The sequence below is a fragment of the Mustela nigripes genome, chromosome 8 (genome assembly GCF_022355385.1).
Source record: "Mustela nigripes isolate SB6536 chromosome 8, MUSNIG.SB6536, whole genome shotgun sequence".
In the NCBI taxonomy this organism is placed as follows: Eukaryota; Metazoa; Chordata; class Mammalia; order Carnivora; family Mustelidae; genus Mustela; species Mustela nigripes.
The window spans coordinates 69,935,511-69,958,427 of NC_081564.1; the positions used below are offsets into that span (position 1 = coordinate 69,935,511).

Here is a 22,917-nt window from a genome sequence, read left to right on the forward strand (position 1 = left end):
GATATGTCGTTTGCAAATATCTTTTCCCATTCTGTCAGTTGTCTTTTGATTTTGTTCACTGTTTCCTTTGCTGTGCAAAAGCTTTTGATCTTGATGAAATCCCAATAGTTCATTTTTGCCCTTGCTTCCCTTGCCTTTGGCGTTGTTCCTAGGAAGATGTTGCTGCGGCTGAGGTCAAAGAGGTTGCTGCCTGTGTTCTCCTCAAGGATTTTGATGGATTCCTTTCGCACATTGAGGTCCTTCATCCATTTTGAGTCTATTTTCGTGTGTGGTGTAAGGAAATGGTCCAATTTCATTTTTCTGCATGTGGCTGTCCAATTTTCCCAGCACCATTTATTGAAGAGGCTCTCTTTTTTCCATTGGACATTCTTTCCTGCTTTGTCGAAGATTAGTTGACCATAGAGTTGAGGGTCTATTTCTGGGCTCTCTATTCTGTTCCATTGATCTATGGGTCTGTTTTTGTGCCAGTACCATGCTGTCTTGATGATGACAGCTTTGTAATAGAGCTTGAAGTCCGGGATTGTGATGCCACCAACGTTGGCTTTCTTTTTCAATATCCCTTTGGCTATTCGAGGTCTTTTCTGGTTCCATATAAATTTTAGCATTATTTGTTCCATTTCTTTGAAAAAGATGGATGGTACTTTGATAGGAATTGCATTAAATGTGTAGATTGCTTTAGGTAGCATAGACATTTTCACAATATTTATTCTTCCAATCCAGGAGCATGGAACATTTTTCCATTTCTTTGTGTCTTCCTCAATTTCTTTCATGAGTACTTTATAGTTTTCTGAGTATAGATTCTGTGTCTCTTTGGTTAGGTTTATTCCTAGGTATCTTATGGTTTTGGATGCAATTGTAAATGGGATTGACTCCTTAATATCTCTTTCTTCTGTCTTGCTGTTGGTGTAGAGAAATGCAACTGATTTCTGTGCATTGATTTTATATCCTGACACTTTACTGAATTCCTGTATAAGTTCTAGCAGTTTTGGAGTGGAGTCTTTTGGGTTTTCCACATATAGTATCATATCATCTGCGAAGAGTGATAATTTGACTTCTTCTTTGCCGATTTGGATGCCTTTAATTTCCTTTTGTTGTCTGATTGCTGAGGCTAGGACCTCTAGTACTATGTTGAATAGCAGTGGTGATAATGGATATCCCTGCCGTGTTGCTGACCTTAGTGGAAAAGCTTTCAGTTTTTCTCCATTGAGAATGATATTTGCGGTGGGTTTTTCATAGATGGCTTTGATGATATTGAGGTATGTGCCCTCTATCCCTATACTTTGAAGAGTTTTGATCAGGAAGGGATGCTGTACTTTGTCAAATGCTTTTTCAGCATCTATTGAGAGTATCATATGGTTCTTGTTCTTACTTTTATTGATGTGTTGTATCACATTGACTATTTTGCGGATGTTGAACCAACCTTGCAGCCCTGGAATAAATCCCACTTGGTCGTGGTGAATAATCTTTTTAATGTACTGTTGAATCCTATTGGCTAGTATTTTGTTGAGTATTTTCGCATCTGTGTTCATCAAGGATATCGGTCTATAGCTCTCTTTTTTGGTGGGATCCTTGTCTGGTTTGGGGATCAAGGTGATGCTGACCTCATAAAATGAGTTTGGAAGTTTTCCTTCCATTTCTATTTTTTGGAACAGTTTTAGGAGAATAGGAATTAGTTCTTCTTTAAATGTTTGGTAGAATTCCCCCGGGAAGCCGTCTGGCCCTGGGCTTTTGTTTGTTTGGAGATTTTTAATGACTGTTTCAATCTCCTTACTGGTTATGGGTCTGTTCAGGCTTTCTATTTCTTCCTGGTTCAGTTGTGGTAGTTTATATGTTTCTAGGAATGCATCCATTTCTTCCAGATTGTCAAATTTATTGCCATAGAGTTGCTCATAGTATGTTCTTATAATAGTTTGTATTTCTTTGGTGTTAGTTGTGATCTCTCCTCTTTCATTCATGATTTTATTTATTTGGGTCCTTTCTCTTTTCTTTTTGATAAGTTTGGCCAGGGGTTTATCAATTTTATTAATTCTTTCAAAGAACCAGCTCCTACTTTCGTTGATTTGTTCTATTGTTTTTTTGGTTTCTATTTCATTGATTTCTGCTCTGATCTTTATGATTTCTCTTCTCCTGATAGGCTTAGGGTTTCTTTCTTGTTCTTTCTCCAGCTCCTTTAGGTGTAGGGTTAGATTGTGTACCTGAGACCTTTCTTGTTTCTTGAGAAAGGCTTGTACCGCTATATATTTTCCTCTCAGGACTGCCTTTGTTGTGTCCCACAGATTTTGAACCATTGTATTTTCATTATCATTTGTTTCCATGATTTTTTTCAATTCTTCTTTAATTTCCCGGTTGACCCATTCATTCTTTAGAAGGATACTGTTTAGTCTCCATGTATTTTGGTTCTTTTCAAACTTCCTTTTGTGGTTGAGTTCTAGCTTTAGAACATTGTGGTCTGAAAATATGCAGGGAATGATCCCAATCTTTTGATACCGGTTGAGTCCTGATTTAGGACCCAGGATGTGATCTATTCTGGAGAATGTTCCATGTGCACTAGAGAAGAATGTGTATTCTGTTGCTTTGGGATGAAATGTTCTGAATATATCTGTGATGTCCATCTGGTCCAGTGTGTCGTTTAAGGCCTTTATTTCCTTGCTGATCTTTTGCTTGGATGATCTGTCCATTTCAGTGAGGGGAGTGTTAAAGTCCCCTACTATTATTGTATTATTGTTGATGTGTTTCTTTGATTTTGTTATTAATTGGTTTATATAGTTGGCTGCTCCCACGTTGGGGGCATAGATATTTAAAATTGTTAAATCTTCTTGTTGGACACACCCTTTGAGTATGATATAGTGCCCTTCCTCATCTCTTATTATAGTCTTTGGCTTAAAATCTAATTGATCTGATATAAGGATTGCCACTCCTGCTTTCTTCTGATGTCCATTAGCATGGTAAATTCTTTTCCACCCCCTCACTTTAAATCTGGAGGTGTCTTCGGGTTTAAAATGAGTTTCTTGGAGGCAACATATAGATGGGTTTTGTTTTTTTATCCATTCTGGTACCCTGTGTCTTTTGACAGGGGCATTTAGCCCATTAACATTCAGCGTAACTATTGAGAGATATGAATTTAGTGCCATTGTTTTGCCAGTAAGGTGACTGTTACTGTATATGGTCTCTGTTCCTTTCTGATCTACCACTTGTAGGCTCTCTCTTTGCTTAGAGGACCCCTTTCAAGATTTCCTGTAGAGCTGGTTTGGTGTTTGCAAATTCTTTCAGTTGTTGTTTGTCCTGAAAGCTTTTAATCTCTCCTTCTATTTTCAATGATAGCCTAGCTGGATATAGTATTCTGGGCTGCATGTTTTTCTCATTTAGTGCTCTGAAAATATCATGCCAGCTCTTTCTGGCCTGCCAGGTCTCTGTGGACAAGTCAGCTGCCAATCTAATATTTTTACCATTGTATGTTACAGACTTCTTTTCCCGGGCTGCTTTCAGGATTTTCTCTTTGTCACTGAGACTTGTAAATTTTACTATTAGGTGACAGGGTGTGGGCCTATTCTTATTGATTTTGAGGGGCGTTCTCTGAACCTCCTGAATTTTGATGCTCGTTCCCTTTGCCATATTGGGGAAATTCTCCCCAATAATTCTCTCTAGTATACCTTCTGCTCCCCTCTCTCTTTCTTCTTCTTCTGGAATCCCAATTATTCTAATGTTGTTTCGTCTTATGGTGTTACTTATCTCTCGAATTCTCCCCTTGTGGTCCAGTAGCTGTTTGTCCCTCTTTTGCTCAGCTTCTTTATTCTCGGTCATTTGGTCTTCTATATCACTAATTCTTTCTTCTGCCTCATTTATCCTAGCAGTGAGAGCCTCCATTTTTGATTGCACCTCATTAATAGCTTTTTTGATTTCAACTTGGTTAGATTTTAGTTCTTTTATTTCTCCAGAAAGGGCTTTTATATCTCTCGAGAGGGTTTCTCTAATATCTTCCATGCCTTTTTCGAGCCCGGCTAGAACCTTGAGAATTGTCATTCTGAAGTCTAGATCTGACATATTACCCATGTCTGTATTGATTAGGTCCCTAGCCTTCGGTACTGCCTCTTGTTCTTTTTTTTGTGTTGAATTTTTACGTCTTGTCATTTTGTCCAGAGAAGAGTATATGAGGGGGCAATCCTTCTGTGACCCTGCGGGACCTGAGGCCACGCTGACCCCGTGTGGGCTTTGCCCCGGGTAGCCTCTGGAGCGATGTCCCTCAGCGGAACAGACTTTTAAAAGTCCTGATTTTGTGCGCGGTTGCACCGCCGCTTGCCTGGGAGCCGGCCCCTCCCCCCGGGGTCTATCTTCCCGTCGCTTTGGATTCACTTCTCCGCCGGTCCTACCTTTCAGAAAGTGGTTGTTTTCTGTTTCCAGAATTGCTGTTCTTCTTCTCTTCGATCTGCCGATGGATTTGCAGGTGTTTGCAATCTTTAGATAAGCTATCTAGCTGATCTCCGGCTAGCTGAAGTAGTCTCGGCCTGCTACTTCTCCGCCATCTTGACTCCTCCCCACATCTTCCAAATTTAAATGATGAGTCTAGATTTATTTATCTTCATACTCCCTTTCCTAAAACCACTTAAAAATTCTGGGAATGATGATAGATAATTATTGGAGGATAGAAAGACTGTAGAAGTAAGATGAAAGATCAGACTTTCAATAATCAATTGACCAATAGCCATTGATCCTATGCTAAAAAGGCACTGTGCCAGACAGAAGAGAATACAAAGGATTGAAGTCTTAGTCTTATTTTTGAGAAACTTACAGAATTGTGGAAGGATTTGTAGACATCAACATCAAAGCCATCAGTGTAAAGCAGGGATTGATAAATGGGTTGGAAAATGCATAACCAAGGCCTACATTTCAGAATCAGGAGTGGTCCCTTATAAAAATGTATAAATCTTGTTTCCACAATTAAATTGCTTACAAAGTCTTTTTTGGTAGCTGTTTCAAAGATAACCCAGTTCCTTAAAATTTGATAAATAGATAATAAATAATCTAAATAGATACATAATCTAATTCTTTAGCATCTAAATTGTTACAAGTTATAAGTTCTACACTGTAATAATGAGACTTTTCCATAAATTGAAGTCACCACTGAAATTCAGAGCAATGGAAAGGACCAATCATCAAAACTTTAAGATGAAATAAATCAACTAAAGCCAACTATTTTAGAATTTTCTTAATTGATGGTTCTTCACCTAAATGGGCAAAACAAAAATAATCATTCCTCAATGTGATCAAACTTAAGGGTACTATTCAATGTCCTCAGTATATATGACACTGTACCATGATTGTTCACAAAAATATAGAGCAATATATGGATACTTGAGCAATCTAAAATTTAATTGGATATAATAAGCAGGGATGCATGAAAATATAACAATACCAGTGAAAACTTGATAATTACCAATGAGTGCCCCTGAAAATAAATTCAAGGAGATACCAGAGAAGAAAAGGGAAAAATAGGTTTATTTTGGATCTAGAAAGTTGAGTTGGATTCATATACTTTACTTGAACATTCAACAAATATTTATTGAGCACTTACTTAGTATCAGACACTGAGGATACAACAATAAACAAATGAGCCAAGGCTCATTCCTCATGATGTGTGAAACAGTAAAGAAATCAGGCAGGTGATGGAGAGCAGAAGGTGACCAAATTGAAGAGATAGAAGGGAAAGTGCCAAGGCATGTTTAGGAGCTCACTGGAATGACCAGTTAAAAGAGGACATATGGTTGTTAAAGGAGAATTAAAGGACATAAAGACAGGTAGTGAATGATTTCTTAAACCCAATGTCTCTGTGGTACATATCTGATTAGATATGATTAGAATTTTGGGAAATAATACCATGTTCTGAGATCCCCAAATTTAAGCTATATCAGGTTAATTCTTGGTAAATTTACAGATGAGACATTGCCTTAAAAATGTACGTCACCCATCATTCATCAGATTGTTGGACTTCATGGCATCTTACTAGATGATTCTAGATCTAAGAACCAGTTCAATATTATATTTCTGGAAAGGACAAATAGAAATTACAGTAAAATGCCAATATGTGTCTCAGACACCAGTCTAATGTAGAAGAATCTGTAAATCACTCTGAAGACTATCACAAGTTCTCAATTGCTGAGGCCAGAAGAATAAAATACATAAAAAAAAAATTACATCAAAGAAAGTAAAATTCAAAGTGAATTGAAAGAACTTGGCAAAATCTAGAATAAACCGAGCTGTTTAAATGTATACTTTTGATCTTCTCTCCATTGAATTCTATATGATTTTAAAATAATAATATTTTAGAGAGCCATTAAGAACAAGAGTTTTATCTACAGAGTCCAAATAAATTAGGGTAAGTGACTCTAAATTAACAAAAAGCCTCAATAAGTTATAAGATAGTTTATTTGTGATTATCAGCAGAGGAAAACAAAGAGTAATTCAAATTAACTTGAGTTTGTCACTTTTTGCAACTTTGGGCAGATTTTATTGGCTTCTCTCAACCATAAATCTCCAAGCTTGTGTTTAGGCCCTCTGTTATGAATATTCATGATAAATGCCTCATAAGTAACTTCATCTTCTACTAGATTGGCAACTTCATTAGGGCAGTGATGAGGAATTTTTTATTTTGCCTCAATATAACCAATGATTAAACAGTGACTTGTGTGTTTATTAGATTAATTTGGCTAAATGTTGGTGGATGAATGTAAGGTCTGGCCACCTATTAGTTTGTTTCGACATAGAATCACAGGCTTAAGTAATTTTATATATGCAAAAAGCTTTGATGACCACATTTTCTAGTCCTTCCATTTTTGAGATTACAGGATTTGGATCTGATAACTTAGCTGACCTCTGACTCCGCTCAGTGTTTAGTACCACATCTCGTATTCAAGTGTCTCTTTGTGGTGGTTGTTACTTTCCTCCAAACCACCACATTTGATCTCACTTTAACCCAAGCACAATCCCTTAGGTCACAACCTAAATATTTTATGAAACCTGGGCTCATCCTTGGCTTACCCCTTTCCTTCACAAACCACATTCAGCTGTCAACAGGTCTTTTTAATTATGCCTCAAAGTATACCTGTTCTCTCTCTTTCTCCATTTTCACTGTTACCTCCTTTGTCGAAGCTCTGGAACAGAACACTGTGCACAGGTTATCAGTCCCCGTGGAGGACCCCCACACACTTCTGCCCACTGCATCTTGGTACCAGAGTTGCCAAGGAAAACACAATATGGTCAAGCACTTGTTAGAACGATGCTTTGCTTGCATGGAGAAGAGACAGACTAAGGTCAGCCCAGTAGCGAGTGTCAGACGCCACAGCTTGTGGGGCCCCTTGGCAGCCGACGCAGGGCAGTTGGCCTGCTCGCGTCCCTTCTGCAGAGCAGCAGAAGGACCCTACTCCCTCCTCTGTGGAGTCTTAAATATACAAAGCTGTGAGTGTGTCTGAACGCCCCTGACATACACACTTCCACAGAACTATGGAACACTCCTTGAGCCTGAAACAGGGAAAACTATTCTCACTCTAGGCTGTAAACTCAATACAAGCTGTCCAGGCTCTTCATCTCTTGGTAAGGAAGTGTTCAAGGTCCTAGGACCATTCTTGTACAGCTGGGTAGCATCTAGAGACTGCATACCGGATTCTGCCCTTCTCAACACAAGCCATACTTTCTTTCACGTAGACTACTATTCTAAGATTCCTGTTTTGTCCTTGTTTTCACAAACATCCCACACCTCACAAATATTCTCTGCACAGCAGCCAGAATGATCTCAAAAAATGGAAGCCCAATCATGTATTTTCCTTGCTCAAAATCTCTTAATCATTTCTCAATGTCGTTGAAATGAAGTCCAAACTTCCTGAGATGGTGTAAGGCATCTGAATTATCTACCCCTGTCTACATCTCCAGTCTAATCTTTTGCTAGGCTCCTCCGTGCTCAGGGCTCTTCAAAGCTCATGCTCCATTAAAGAACCATGTTTTCTGTTTTGTTTTGTTTTTTTAAAGAACTACTTCTGAGTACTTTAATGCTTATTTACATTCATAGTTCATAAGATCTGGCAAGATCAATAAACACATTTCTTAGAAGAAATATTGTTGCTGATTCTATAAAAACTGTTCAAATATGCTGCTACCTGGGGCTTAAGGCTATTCTGGAGGAATATTTTGTTTCCTACCGTACACACTTGTACCCCACTTCTGTCCCACTTAGAACCAGGGGGAAAACATGTCTGTGACTGCTCAGGTTTGCCCTCTTTTTTCACCTTTCTCCTTAGTCAAGTGACCGAGGATACATTTGGGACCAGGAGAATAAGTCCATGACAGAAAGCTTTTCAGGAAGGGTGATTTACCATTCTCTCATTTACTGAAATTCTCTTACAACCAAGGGATTGCTGGAGAGTAAGTTCAAAACAGAGAAGTCTGAATAAATGAGTATTTCATGTGCTTTTAGTAGACTTTGATTCGGGTGAGTCTGAGACACATCCCAAACTATGAAAGTAGGTGTCAAACATCCATTTTTGTTCTTCTTTTGAATAACTCGTTGTATCAGATATATTTGGTGACTCTGGACCAAACTACCAAAAGTTTGGTAATTCTTGAAAAAGTTTTTATTTGCTCAGGGTCTCAGGACAAAAGGTAGAAAATCACACAAGTTCAGCAGTTAAGCTGAAATGCTCTGGCTTTGCATTTTCATTGTGCAAATGTCCAGCATGCAAAGTCATTTCATCAGTTCCAATTTTCTCCCAGTAAGCACTTCTAAATCAAAATGAAAATTACATAAGTTTACCGGAAGTCTTTAATCTAAATTATTATTTATGCTGGGTTTTCTTGATTCTCATGTACTGATGGATTTGGTGGGGAGGAAAAACAAAGATATTAAATTATGAGAGAAAAAATTAATCATTTTAATATATTTGATGTGAATCTTAACTATTATCAAATTAATTTTAATCTGTTATGTACTGAAATAAAGTTAATGAGCTAACTATCGATGCTGCCTACTTGAATTGAAAACTTATTCCATTTTGGTTTCTCCTTTCTTTGGTCTATGTCTGCAACTTCTAAATATATGACTCAGCTACATATTTTTGACAGGAGAAAAAAGCCCAATCATTTTTTACTGGGAGGAGGATGGTCTTACCAAACAGAGAGTAAAACATATTGGCACGAAACTTCAGTAAGGCCTTTTAGAGCCATGTAAAGGCTACCCTATTTATTACTATACCTAATATAGTGTCTAATATGAACTCAGTGCTGCTGGTACTAACAAGAATAAGCATTTGCATTAATAGATTGACTAGTAGAAAGCAACTTAATCCTTTGGATAATATGTTCAATTGTAAATTTGAAGCAATCATAACCCAATAGATTCTTATTTCAGTAATCTTTGAAACATAAGATAATCTCTTGCTGAGTTTTTCTGCTTATTTGCTGTTATTGGGTCTTTGTCATGTTTTGCTTATGAAATATGCTGAATGTGAATCTCACTTTTTCTCCTCTGAATTTCCAAATAGTAACTGTACATTAACATAAATATAAAATAGTGTAATTTGTCATGTAACATGTTACTATAGTACACAAATATAGCAATAACTTTTTGTTCATTAATATGGAGATTAGTCAATGTTCATTGAGTACTATGTGTACCAGGGGAGTAATACTAAGACATAGGAGCTACTGATTCTGCCCTCATGGAGGTTATAGTACTTCTGTAGTCAAATACACATGATCTATCATAAAATTGAAGAAGCTCTCTTTAATACCAGTCTCTCATATATGGTAGAAAAAAACAGTTATAGAGATGCTTTAGTATTTTTCCATTATTTACTGAATTATTTACCATTTCTAAAAAATGTTATAGTCTTCAGATTAACCATTGTTTGTTTTGTTTTGTTTCTTTTCCCCACATTGTTCTATCGAAAGTGTCCTTTTGATGGGGCGCCTGGGTGTCTCAGTGGATTAAAGCCTTTGCCTTCAGCTCAGGTCATGATCCCAGGGTCCTGGGATCGAGCCCCATGTCAGGCTCTCTGCTCGGCAGGAAGCCTGCTTCCTCTTCTCTATCTCTGCCTGCCTCTCTGCCTACTTGTGATCTCTGTCTGTCAAATAAATAAATAAAATCTTTAAAAAAAAAAATGTCCTTTTGGGTTTATGGTACCTAATGAAAACCCATTCATTGTTCAATACCCAGTTCATATTCCACCATTTCTGGGGCTCTTTGCTTATTATTCCTTTTCCAACAGACATCACTAGGAATGATTTTATCTCTGCTCCCACAGTGCAGTGTATTATAGTATTGTTCTTGTGTACTTGCTTTTCCAACCAGACTGTGAGTTGTTTAAGGAAAGAAGCTAGTATTAATTGTTAATTTTGCCATTGTATGCCTTAGACAATGAAGATGATGCCTGTCACACATTAGGTGTCCAGTGAATGTTGACAAATTATATCAGTGTGAGTTTTCCAGAGAAATAGAACCAGTATTTTCTTCTTTTTTTTTTAAATATTTTATTTATTTATTTAACACAGAGAGATCACAAGTAGGCAGAGAGGCAAGCAGAGAGTGGGGGGAAACAGGCTCCCCGCTGAGCAGAGAGCCTGATGTGGGACTTGATCCCAGGACCCTGAGATCATGACCTGAGCCGAAGTCAGAGGCTTAACACACTGAGCCACCCAGGTGCCCTGAGAACCATTTTCTTAATAACATTTTCTCTTCTATAGCTTCCTTTATTATAAGACTATACTATACAATATATATGACATATAAAATATGTGTTACTTACCTGTTTATGTTATTGGTAAGGCTTTTGGTCAACAGTAGGCTATTAGTAGTCAAGTTTTGAAGGAATCCAAAGTTATTCATGAATTTTTGATTATACAGAGTGTTGGTGTCCCTAACCCCATGTTTTTCAAGGGTCAACTATTTGTCTGTTTATTGTAAGGAATTGGTTCATGTGATTAAGAAGGCTGAGAAGTTGAAGGACCTGCACTTGGCAAACCAAAGACCTAGGAGAACAAATGGTGTATGTTCAGTTTGAGTCCAAAAGTCTGAGAACCAGTAGAGCAGCTGGTGTAAGTTCCAATCTGAGTCTCATTTCAAAGGCATCAGTAAACTGATGTTTCAGTATTAAACTGATGTTTAGCTTGATGTTCTCCTGCTCCACCTTTTTGTTCTGTCTAGACCATCAGTGGGTTATATGAGGCCCACTCACACTGGGGAGGGCAATCTGTTTTATTCAGTCTACGGACTCAAATGTGAGCTCATCCAGAAACATCCTCAGAGATGAACCCAGAGTATCTTTTAACAAGATACACTAGTACCCGAAACCCAGCCAGGTTCATATATAAAATTAATCATCACATTGACTAATTGGCTGAGTAAATGAGCAAATAATTTGGAAATCTCAATGAGTTGATATGAGCAGTGATGGAAGGTGTTCACGGCCAGGTTAACAGGAGAATTTAGACAAAGCAGGGAAAGGATGATGACAATGACAAAATAGAAAACAAAATATCACACAACTTTAAAAGCTTCCTTTTTTGTTATTTCAGTGATTTGCTTGCTTAGAATTATGATTTACAAGTAGGCCCAACAAATATCACCCACACTCATAATCGACTTTCATGAATGTTGTGACCATTCATTAGCCATGCATAATGAGATTTAAGCTTGATGGAAAGCCTAAGCCTGAATTCTGTAAAATTATTCATTATTATTGATTACAAACCAATCTCAGGTTTTATAAGAAGAATTTTATCTGCAGAGCAGAGAATGAAAATAAAGTTATGGTCAAAGCCTGTCGAGGGAGACATCTCTTCATGAAATCAATATGTTCTTGAAGAGTTGTTTGCAATTGAATATAATACACTGAATAGAGCACAAGAATCATTAGTGATTTTCTCTTGCATATTTAAGACACTTATTTTAGAAAAAAGAAAACTAATTTTCTCTCACTTTTAAGAATGTATAGTAATATAATTTTACATGGTTGTATGATTTTTAGTACAATTGTATAATTTTCATTGGGGATGCAATAATTTGCCTAAGCAATCATCAGTTGTAGAATTAGCCCATTTTATATCATTCACTATTTTAAACAATGATATCCTGAATCATTTTATATATCTAGGTCTTCATATATTTATGTGTAGATTCCTAGAAGCAGAGTTCTTGGATTAAATTGTTATGATGAACATTGCCAAATTACTTTTCAGTGGTAGTATATCAATTCATAATTTCAGAAGCATTGTTAGTCATCATTTTGAAATCTTTGCAACATTAATAGGCTAAAGTGCTATATCATTTTTGTTTATACAGCTGACTTGAATAACACAGATTTGAATTGCACAGGTCCACTGACATGCAGATTTTTTTCATAAATATACTACAGCACTCTAAAATTGTTTTCTTTATTATTTTCTTAATAACATTTTCTTTTCTCTGCCTTACTTTCCTGTATGACTACAGTATATGATACATATACAAAATATTTGTTAATCGACTATTTATGTTATCGATAAGGCTCTTAGTAGTTAAGTTTTTGGGGAGTCAGTGTTACAGTTGGATTTTTGACTACATGGGGGGATTGGAAACCTTAACTCCTGCATTGTTCAAGAGTCCACTATATTTTCTGTTTTTGATTTCTAACAAGTGCTTTTCTGTAGTGGAAGTTTATTCATTAAAAATTCCATTACAGTATTATACAAAAATCTTAAAATAAACAAAAAACTCCTAATTGATCTTCATTATAAATATGAGTTTCCATTTGGCTTTATATATCAATACAGGTAAAAGACCTATTTCAGTCATCAAAGGTATGACAGTAAAGTTAAGAGGAAAAGTATCCTCCAGTCAACAGAGGTTGCTGTATATCTCTTTCTGTAAAAATATATTCTATTCTAACTTTCATATAGAATAATGACATTGATATTCAATATAATTTGATTAGATTTTATGAAGGATCTTTAACCAAGAAGACAATAGCATGCACATTTGAGGAAAAGGTGGTAAAGCTTTCTTCATTATTTAATCTTGTGCTGAGAAATAGATATTATATAATAACTCAGATGAATGAAAGAAAAGCTATTAATGCTACCTAGACAAATGCTTCCAGAATCCACCTCTGTTGATGTTAAAGTTAACAACATGGAGGGGCTGAATCATGCTTGTCTGATTGCTGATAATGAAATCAGGAAGGGCAGGGTGGATGGTACGTAGTATAATTCATATCTGAGAACAGTACGTAGAGGAGAATTGTGTGGAGCTGAAATCCAGCTCTGGATTGTTGGCCAATCTTATGGAGCACGTTTTTAAACTTCATCCCTTCAAAGATCAAAGATCACTCTTCCCAATTCTTATAAAGGCACCATGTAGGCTGCCAGGAGCCCTAGTGATGTTATTAAGAAGGGTGATTTGGAGAATTCTGAATTACTCCATGGATTTGAAGATCAGGAGTCCAGCAAGGCTGCTTGGTGAGATTATGATAGATCAGCATTCAAACTAGGTATTGAGTACCCATATATTAGAGGTGACCCCAAGTGACCACCTGGTTCTAAGCCTTATGTCTAATCAGTTTTCAAGGACTGGGAAGCAGACCAGTCCTTCAGAGCATTTATAGTGGACAGGCCTCTGAGGTGATTCTGAGAAACAGTGGTGACATGTCTCCTTGACTACTTTTTGCCCAGGGGATGAGTTCATTGTGTGTTGCCATTCTTATAGAGCTGGACTGACAAACTGTATGATGTGCCTATATTTGTTTTCCTTTTCATTTCATACTCTGTTACATCCTTCTGAGGTTCAACTGATTACCCACATGGATGTTTCTCATAAGATCACACACTGGGCGAGTAAGGCTGGCACCCACCAGACATACTCACTTGGTTTGTTTCACAATGCCACATTTGAGCAATGGCTCTTCGGCCAACTACCTAGATGTCTGTAATTTTGCCAATGAAAATGAAGCTAAAACAAAAATCTGGAAAAAAATAAAGAAGGGAAATGATAACTCTCAGAGGGACATACTGGCAGAAATATGCTATAACAAATTCTAAGAATCATTTATTGGTCTTCTGGCTTCCAAAAAAGACCAAATCTAGAGAACTTCTCTTTGGATTACCTTTATTCTCTTCCCTTCAGCTAATTTAGGAATTAAATGAAGGCAAACAAGGTCCTGGCTTTGAAGGGATATAGCCTAGAGGCTTTAGTTTGGAGCAAACAAAGCATTTACAGCAGTTCTCTGGCAGGTGTAGAATATCACCACATTGCTGAATATTTAAAAGCAAGGCATGTTTCCAACCCCAAAGTCTGTCCCCCAATTGATAAGTCTCTTTTTATTAAATGAATTTTAATTACTTAATAATTAGACCTTCCATTGGAGGAGATGGGGATCCTGATAGTCTGCCAGAGAGGCTAGAGGGCAAATCAGAAGAATGTGCCGTTTTCAGATTAGAATTTTAAAAAAGGAATAGGCCCAGTCTAGGGGTGTGCGGGTACACGGTAGGCCTCCCTAGAGGCAGAGTCTTGGCCTAAACCTGGGCTGCAAAATGCTTTATTTCTACTTTTGCTTAAAAGCCAAAGTAGTTTAGAATTCAATGAATGAAAGTGCACAGCTAAGATATTAAAACTTTCTGACTGTCTGGGTCCTCCTAGGCTATGTGGTGTGTATATGCATGGGTGGAAGGGTCCAGAGGGACTATTGTTCTCATTATTTTAATTCTGGGAGCCTAACACTTTTGATGTCCCTGCAGATTTAGCAGCTTTCATTCATTGCCATGGTGATATTTTACCTCATTTTTTTAGCATCACAAAAGAAAAGCCTAAATGAAAAATGTTTGCTGCTTTTGCTATTAACATTTCTACTGCCTCGGTGACAGACAACAGTTTGGTTGTGCCTGGTTCCTGAGGAATTGGATATTGGCTGAAACCTGATTGATGGTTATAGCCATTGCTCAGGCTGTCCCAGTTGGGCGGGGGCTGGCCCAGGGACCACTGATAACATTGTTCCTGGGGGCAGTGATTTGGAAGGAAGGAAGGAGGGGAAAATTTCATTCAAAATATGTATCACTGCTCAGCAATTTAAACTTATGAGGCTTGGTTAAAACATTCATGGATGCACTAGGCATAGCCCCTCCCCCCCAATAATTTTTCAGATGAAAGATTTTGTGGTTTGACTTCATGTATGTATGTATGTATGTGTGTGTGTGTGTGTGTGTATATATATATATATATATATATATATATATCAGCCTTTTTGCTTTTTCACATCCCCTGAGGAAAATACATGGTTTCCCTCTCTTTATGCCTCCCTAGCCATTGTTGTCCTTTCTAGACTTTCCAATGTTTAAAGTATCATGCACTGTGCTATGTCTGAGAGCAGAATACAATAGACTTGGTCCTGCTTTTGTCGAATTTTATGTATTAGCTGGAAAGATGGCTGTTAAATCAATGCCATCACTAATTACAGTTGAAGTAAGTGCTGTGAAGGAGACGTGCGGAGATGATCGGTTCTATCTAGGCTTGGGGGAGTCCTCTCTGAGGAACTGAGGATTCCGGTATGGCACTGGGCACACTTAAATCCTAGGTATTCAAGTGCTGTGTTAGAGAAGAGCTTAACAGAGTTAAACTTTACTTCCCTTCTCCTTGCATGGGTAGGTAGTAAATGTTTTAGGAAAGAATTGTGGTTATAGCTGTTTAACAGGCCTTGAGCAACATTAACAACGTAACATATATAAGTGAGCCTGCAATGAATCCTTTTACTGTGAAAATTAGTACTAAGAATAACTGAAGGATCTTTCACAAAAATCAAAATAAACAGGGTAAGACCCATTACTCCATAGTACTTGCATAATGGTTGTATATCTCTTGCTAACAGCGCTTAATGCTTCCTATATTAGGATAGTTAATGTCAATAAAATTTCTGATACTGAAGCCCAGGCAATTTTCCTAACTGTTAGGAACTTACAAAATTTGAATTATAAGTGTCTGTGTTTATCATTTATGGGACAGGAGATAAAATGGAGCTCCCCTACATGTCTTGACTTTTCCAAATGCAAAGCAATATGTTGTCTCCTTTTAATAGTTCCCAAATTCATCCTTCCCTAGTAGTTGCTGGTCTTTGTTAATGTACAGAACTGCAGATATTGTGTGAACCTGCAATTTGACTGGTAGGGGACACTTCCCAAGAGTCCAGGCGTTGCTAGATTGAAAGCTGCCGTAGTATCCTGGGTCAGACTAAGTGTGAAGGTAGGAACCTTGGCTGCAATTCATTCTTGGAAACAGCCTTTCCTCCAAGGTAACAGTGAAAAACCTCCTGAAAGCATCAAAAAATTAAGTCTGTTAAGAAAAAGAAAAAAGAAAGTAAGTCTGCATGCTATTTTCCAAAGTGCCATATTTTAGGCTGAAGTGTATCTCTGAGAATACGTGTTAAAAAACAGTTCACCCAGCACTGTGCAGCTACGTAGAGGTTGAGGAGTTCGGGGATACTGATCTACAGAAGAAATTCCTTTTGACACATTTCCATGGGTTGGGGAAATAAGGTATTTTAAGAAATATGATAATTCAGCACTAAAACTTAAAAAGAAAAACAAGCAATCATACATATTGTAAACATTGGGAAGAATTTTGCTCCTATTCTAGTTCCATCTGTAAAGTGGAGACAGGGACACTTACAGGTCTATCGTGCGGGTTACGTGAGGTGATTTATAAAGGAACTAACAATAGTGCAAATGTTAAAACTGAGACCTTGCCTGGAGTCATCCAGCTGGTTAAATGGCGAAGCCTAGAATTGACCCCAAGTTATCTGGCACCCGTGTCTCTCCTTTACCATCCCAGACTACTGCTGAATATGCTGTGGTAGAGCCACACTCACATGCAGTTATCAACATTTAGGTATCTCAATGCTCTTTTTAAACATTTAGAGTCACCTAGAACCTCAACACATTTCATGTATTTTGTTTTTCTTTCAGGAGATATTTGATATACTTTGGAGATATAAAATACCTCTCTCCCCCTCAAAAAAAAAAAAAAAACTCACATATGCAAACATGTAAACACTTTTCAGTATTTTATTGGTATAAGCAGCTTTGTCATAGTATCTATAAGTTATCACTGCTGTAAACATGCAAAAAACAATTTCTGGGAAGCAAAACTATAGAAAAGGTGATTTTTTTTGAGTCAGTAACTTAAGAATAATCACAGTTTTGATAGGTAAATATTTTGTTTTTTAGAGAAAACTCGATAAATACAATTAAGAGGAAGTAGGCTTAGAGAGTAGACCAGTTCAATAGATACAAGAAATATTTTGCCAGGGTTATAGAAGATAAGCATAGAAAATGCCTTGCACTAGGTTCTTATACCCCAGCATTTGGGGTATAAGACGATTCTAGAAAAAACTGGGGATATTCGAGTTTCTTAAGTGAAGCAAAAACCTTGGTGATTTAGGAACACTGATCTTTTACTATGTTTGGAATATAGTAGGGTAAGAAAAGAGTAGAGCTAGGAAGACCACTTTTGCTATGATGACAATGGATCAGATGTGTCTGAGTCAAACTTTTTTTCAGGAAAAGCCTCTTGTGGATCAGGTAGCTATTTTTCGTGAGGATCTAGTTAAAATTATAGTTGTATCTCTCTGTGAAGGAAGCACGGGAATCATTTGTATTGCCTTAGAGCATTAAATGGCTCTTCCGAAAATACTGTATTTCATTCTTACGAGTTACAGTGAGTTTAATGTTCATTACTAAGTGCTCATACTCATGCCTTGAAAATTTAGTACTAAGGTGATAGCCTATAACTTCTTCTTTTAATACTGTTGCTTGGTTGTTACATCACCAAGAGATGTGAGTGCTAAAATTTGGCACAATATTGGGAACATTAATTTAAGCCATGTAGAGCCTTGTAAACTTACAATTGCTTTTTGATGTGTTGGGTTTGCTTTGCAGAGACAAAAAAGAAAAAGCTACAAATCATGTTAATAATTTCTCACTGTGTCAAATAATCAACTATTTGAAATTTTCAAATATTATTACATCATTAAATTTTAAATAGGATGCATTCTGACCTCATTTATTAAAATATGAAATAATCATAGAGTGCATACTAAAAATCATGTGGAATAAGTCTAATTATATTAATATACAATCTTATGTCTTGTGATTCTTCTAGCTCATTTTAAGTTTACATAAAGAAGCTGACTGTTGAGTACCAGCTCATTTTACCTCATTTTATTGCACTTTGCTTTATTTTGCCTCCTAGATATTACAGTTTTTACAAATTGAAGGTTTGTAGCAACCTTGTGTCACACATTTGTTGGCCCCGTTTTTCCAACAGCATTTGTTCACTTTGTGTCTCTGCATCACGTTTTGTTAATTCTTCCAATATCTCAAGATTTTTTCATTATTATTATATTTGTTATGCTCACCTGTGATTAGTGATTCCAGTGTTACTATTGTAATTGTTTTGAGACACTAGGAACCACGCTCATAAAAGATGACAAACTTAATCCACAAATGTTCTGTGTGTTCTGACTGCTTCACCAACGGGCCAGTCCTGCATCCTTTTCCCTCTACTTGGGCCTGTCTCTTCCTCAAGACACGATATTGAAGTTAGACCAATAAATAACTTTTCTGTGGCCTCTAAGTGCTCAAGTTAAAGGAAAAGTCATTCATCTTTCATATTAAAACAAAAGCTAGAAATTATTAAGCTTAGGGAGGAAGGTACATCAGAAGCCAAGACAGCCCAAAAGCTAAGCGTTTGCCCCCAAACAATCAATTGTGATTCAGTCAGATTGTGCGGAGGAAAACTTCTTGAAGGAATTTAAAAATGCTATTCCCATGAACACAGAAATGATAAGAAAGCGAAACAACCTTATTGCTGATATGGAGAAAGTCTTAGTGGTTTGGATAGAAGGTCAAACAAGCCATAACATTCTTTTAAGCCAAAGTCTACCGCAGAGCAAGACCCTAAATCTCTTCAATTATGTGAAGGCTGAGAGGGGGGTAAAGAAGCTGCAGAAGGAAAGGTTGGAGATAGCAATCATTGTTTAATGAAGTTCAAGGAAAGAATCCACCTCTGTAATACCAAAATGCAAGGAGAAATAGCACATAGTGATAGAGAAGCTGTAGCAAGTTATCCAGGTCCAGCTAAGATAATTAATGAAGGTGACTACACTAGACAACAGATTTTCAACGTAGACATAATAGCCTTCTCTTGGAAAAAAATGTCATTTGCCATTTTGAAGATTCTTGGGCTCCTAAGAATTCTGCTAATTCCACTCTGCTCTATAAATGGAACAACAAAGCCTAGATAACAGCACATCTGTTTACAACATGATTTACTGAATATTTTAAGCCTACTGTTGAGACATACTGCTCAGAAAAAAAACAATCATTTCAAAATATTACTCCTCTTTGACAAGGCAAATGGTCTCTCCAGAGCTCTGGTGGAGATGCACAACAAGATTAATATTTTCATGCCTGCTAGCACAACATCCATTCTGAAGCCCGTGGATCAAGGAATAATTTGGACTTTCAAATCTTATTATTTAAGAAATACATTTTGTAAGGCTATCGCTGCCACTGATATTGACCCCTCTGATGCAATAGGGCAGTCAATTATAAACCTTCTGGAAGGGACTCACCATTCTAGATGTCACTAATCCTGTATATGATTCATGGGAGGAGGTCAAAGCACCAACATTAACAGGAGTTTGGGTGAAGTTGATTTCAACACTCATGGTGAGTTAAAGGGGTTGAAGACTTCAGTCAATGGAGGAAGCAAATTATGGATGTGGTGAAAATAACAAGAGAACTAGAATTAGAAGTGGAGCCTGAAGATATGACTGAATTGTTGCAGTCTCGTGATAAAACTCAAATGGATGAGGAGTCACTTCTTACTGATGAGCAAGGACAGTGGTTTTTTTGAGGTGGGATCTACTCATAGTGAAGATGCTGCAAACATTATTGAAATGAAAATAAAGGATTTGGGATATTACATAATCTTAGTTGAAAAAGCAGCAGCAGGGCTGACTCCAATTTTGAAAGAGGTTCTACTCTGGGTAAAATGCTATCAAACAGCATCACATGCTACAGAGAAATTGTTCACTAAATGAACAGTCAATCACTGCAACAAACTTCATTGTTGTCTTACTTTAATAAATTACTACAGCCACCCCAGCCTTCAGCAACCACCACCCCCTGATCAGTCAGTAGCCATCAACAGTGAGGCAAGACTCTACTGGCAAAAATATTTTAAGCTGTTGAAAGCCCAAATGATGCTTAGCTTTTTTTTTTTTTTTTTTTTTTAATGTTATTAGTTTTTGATGTAGTGTTCTAAGATTCATTGTTTACATATAACACCCAGTGCTCCATGCTATATGTGCCCTCCTTAATACCCATCACTGGGCCAACCCATCCCCCCAACCCTTCCCCAGCATTTTTTAGCAATAAAGTACTTTTAAATTAAGGTATGTTATGTATTGCTATTGTGCATTTAATAGATTGCAATAGAGTGTAACCACGGCTTTTAAATGAACCAGCAAACCAAAGTTCATTTGACTTACTTTATCACAATATCCACCTTATTGAGTTGCTCTAGAACTGAACCTACAATATCTCCAAGTTATGCTTTCACCCTTTCATTCAATATTTTATTCTATTATATTTATTAACTAGAATTTAGTAAGCGAGTTTTTGGAACACCACAGACATTTAAACATAAAGTATGTATTGAGAACTTTATCCACTGTGTATTACTTACACAAGAGTATATAGCTAAATATATGTAAGTATCCAGATACTTCATCAATTTATTCAAAATATTTTCCTGTGTTTTATAAAACACATAATTTGTATGTGTAGGTAAATTATTCCAACTTTATTTACTTAACTACAAAATAAAATATAAGAAGTGGAGGCCAAGAAGAAAACTATTAAGTTAAAAAAATTTTGAAAAAATCCGTTGTCCTACATAACACTTGCAACATCTGGCTGACTATCCATTGCAGTTTTGCTTTGTGTAGTATATACAGCCATTATCTCTTTAAGCACATGCTTTAAATCTATACTTTAGCAATCAGTTGTAGATTAATGTACTTAAATTTTGAATAGACTGGACGTGACACTACAAAGAGTGTAAAAACTGGACTTTGAACAATGAGCCAAGACACAAGATAGCAGATTCCTTTTGGTCTTTACTCAGTTACAGAATAATTCTGGATACAAAATAAGAATAGAATTATGCATGTGGCTGGCACCCCCTGTTGATACATTTGTAGCATGGAGACAAGACAAATCCGAGAATCCAGATTCTAAAGCCTTAACTGGGGATCCAGATGAATAATTTTAGTACCTTGTGTTTGGGATAAATTTCAATCGATAAATTAATATTTGCACAAGTATGAGTGGTACTGCATGGTCTGGAATTAATCATTCTTACTTAAGAGCAGCCTTAACATTGCATTTATAGATCTGCAGGTCTGTTAATGTGAATGGAGGTATAATGAGTGGCAAACCATCTTTGATATCTTCTACCTATTCTATATGTGATATTGATATAATTTACTATTTCATATATTCAATTATCTGGTGGTTCAAATAATCTAATCACTGAAAGAGATAATGAAATCCCACTTTCAGCTACAGAAGGAGGCTTTTCTACAGCATTTCTGAATGTGTCCCATATTTAATTATGATGTTTTAATTAAGTCATCTTGTCTTTCCCTCTTTGACTCCCCCAATTTTTTTTTTTTCAAATTGTAAGGAAAGTTAGGTCTGTGAGAATTAATAGACTAATAGTAGTTAAAACTAATAAAACTAATAGTAGTTAAAACTGAGTACAATAGAATTTGTTATTGCCTACATATTGATGGAAAATTCATTGGTAAAATTTGATCCTGGGCCTAGGAAATTTTGACTCAGTTAAAACAAATACGTAAAATCAAAAACATTGCGATAACATAAAATATGGTCAGAAAAACTTGATTTGAATCCCAAAATGATGACCGAATTAAATTTTATTATGAAATGAACACACAATGAAAACAATTCCAAAAAGATTGAAGTGAAAATCAAAATATTGGAATATAACTGTAATGAATGAAACATGAATCAAGGAATTTAAAATTATTTAATTAAATGAACTCTAGAAAATAAAATTGCTAATGTTCTATCAGTGATGGCATAATTCATTCAAATATGTTTATATTTTAAAAGCTTTCACTGTCAAAGCACTAGGGTCATAAATATCCATCTGTTCTGAAACAGGGCAAGATCAAAATATTTTCTACCCTTCTCATGTACAACATCATGATATGGGAGACTTCTCTTTCACTATGCTCATGCTCAGTAATGGTCAATTTATTTTCTTTTTGTCATTTCTTTTTTTTTTTTCTTTTTTCTACATTTGCTTTATCATCCATATGAATGCATCTTTTCACATGTTACTGTATATGAATATCACAGTGGTTGTACAAGTTGAGTTAGCTCTTATCACATATTACAGCCCATAGAAATGAAAAAAAGTTACCAAAGGAATATTACAGAGTAGATCGCCGAGCCAGGCTGGAAACACAAGCTAATCTAATTCATTTTCTCAGTATACCACAACTATAACTGGCAAATACTGACGATCATTTACCTGAAGCAGTCAACCCAAACAAGAGTGCTCTCTGTTACTATAATTAGTGGTTAATGTCACCCATTTTATTGAAATTGCTGTAGGCTATGCCATTTGGCCAGTCCTTTGTGAATCTCCTTAACTTCATAATCCTTTATCCAAAGGCATATACTTGGAAGCACATAGGACTAGGATTCAAAAGAACTAGGTGCCTGGCTGGCTCAGTCAGTAGAGCAAGTAACTCTTAATCTCAGGGTCATGAGTTCAAGTCCTACATTATGTTTGGAGTCAACTTAAAAAAAAAA

At 36.5% G+C, this 22,917-nt stretch overlaps 1 protein-coding gene across 1 annotated transcript in view; it reads left to right on the top strand.

Annotated features, from left to right (window-relative positions):
* The window catches only part of DCC (DCC netrin 1 receptor), a 771,150-nt gene that overhangs the window by 118,703 nt on the left and 629,530 nt on the right, over positions 1 to 22,917 (top strand). The gene's annotated exons all lie outside the window — the stretch shown is intronic.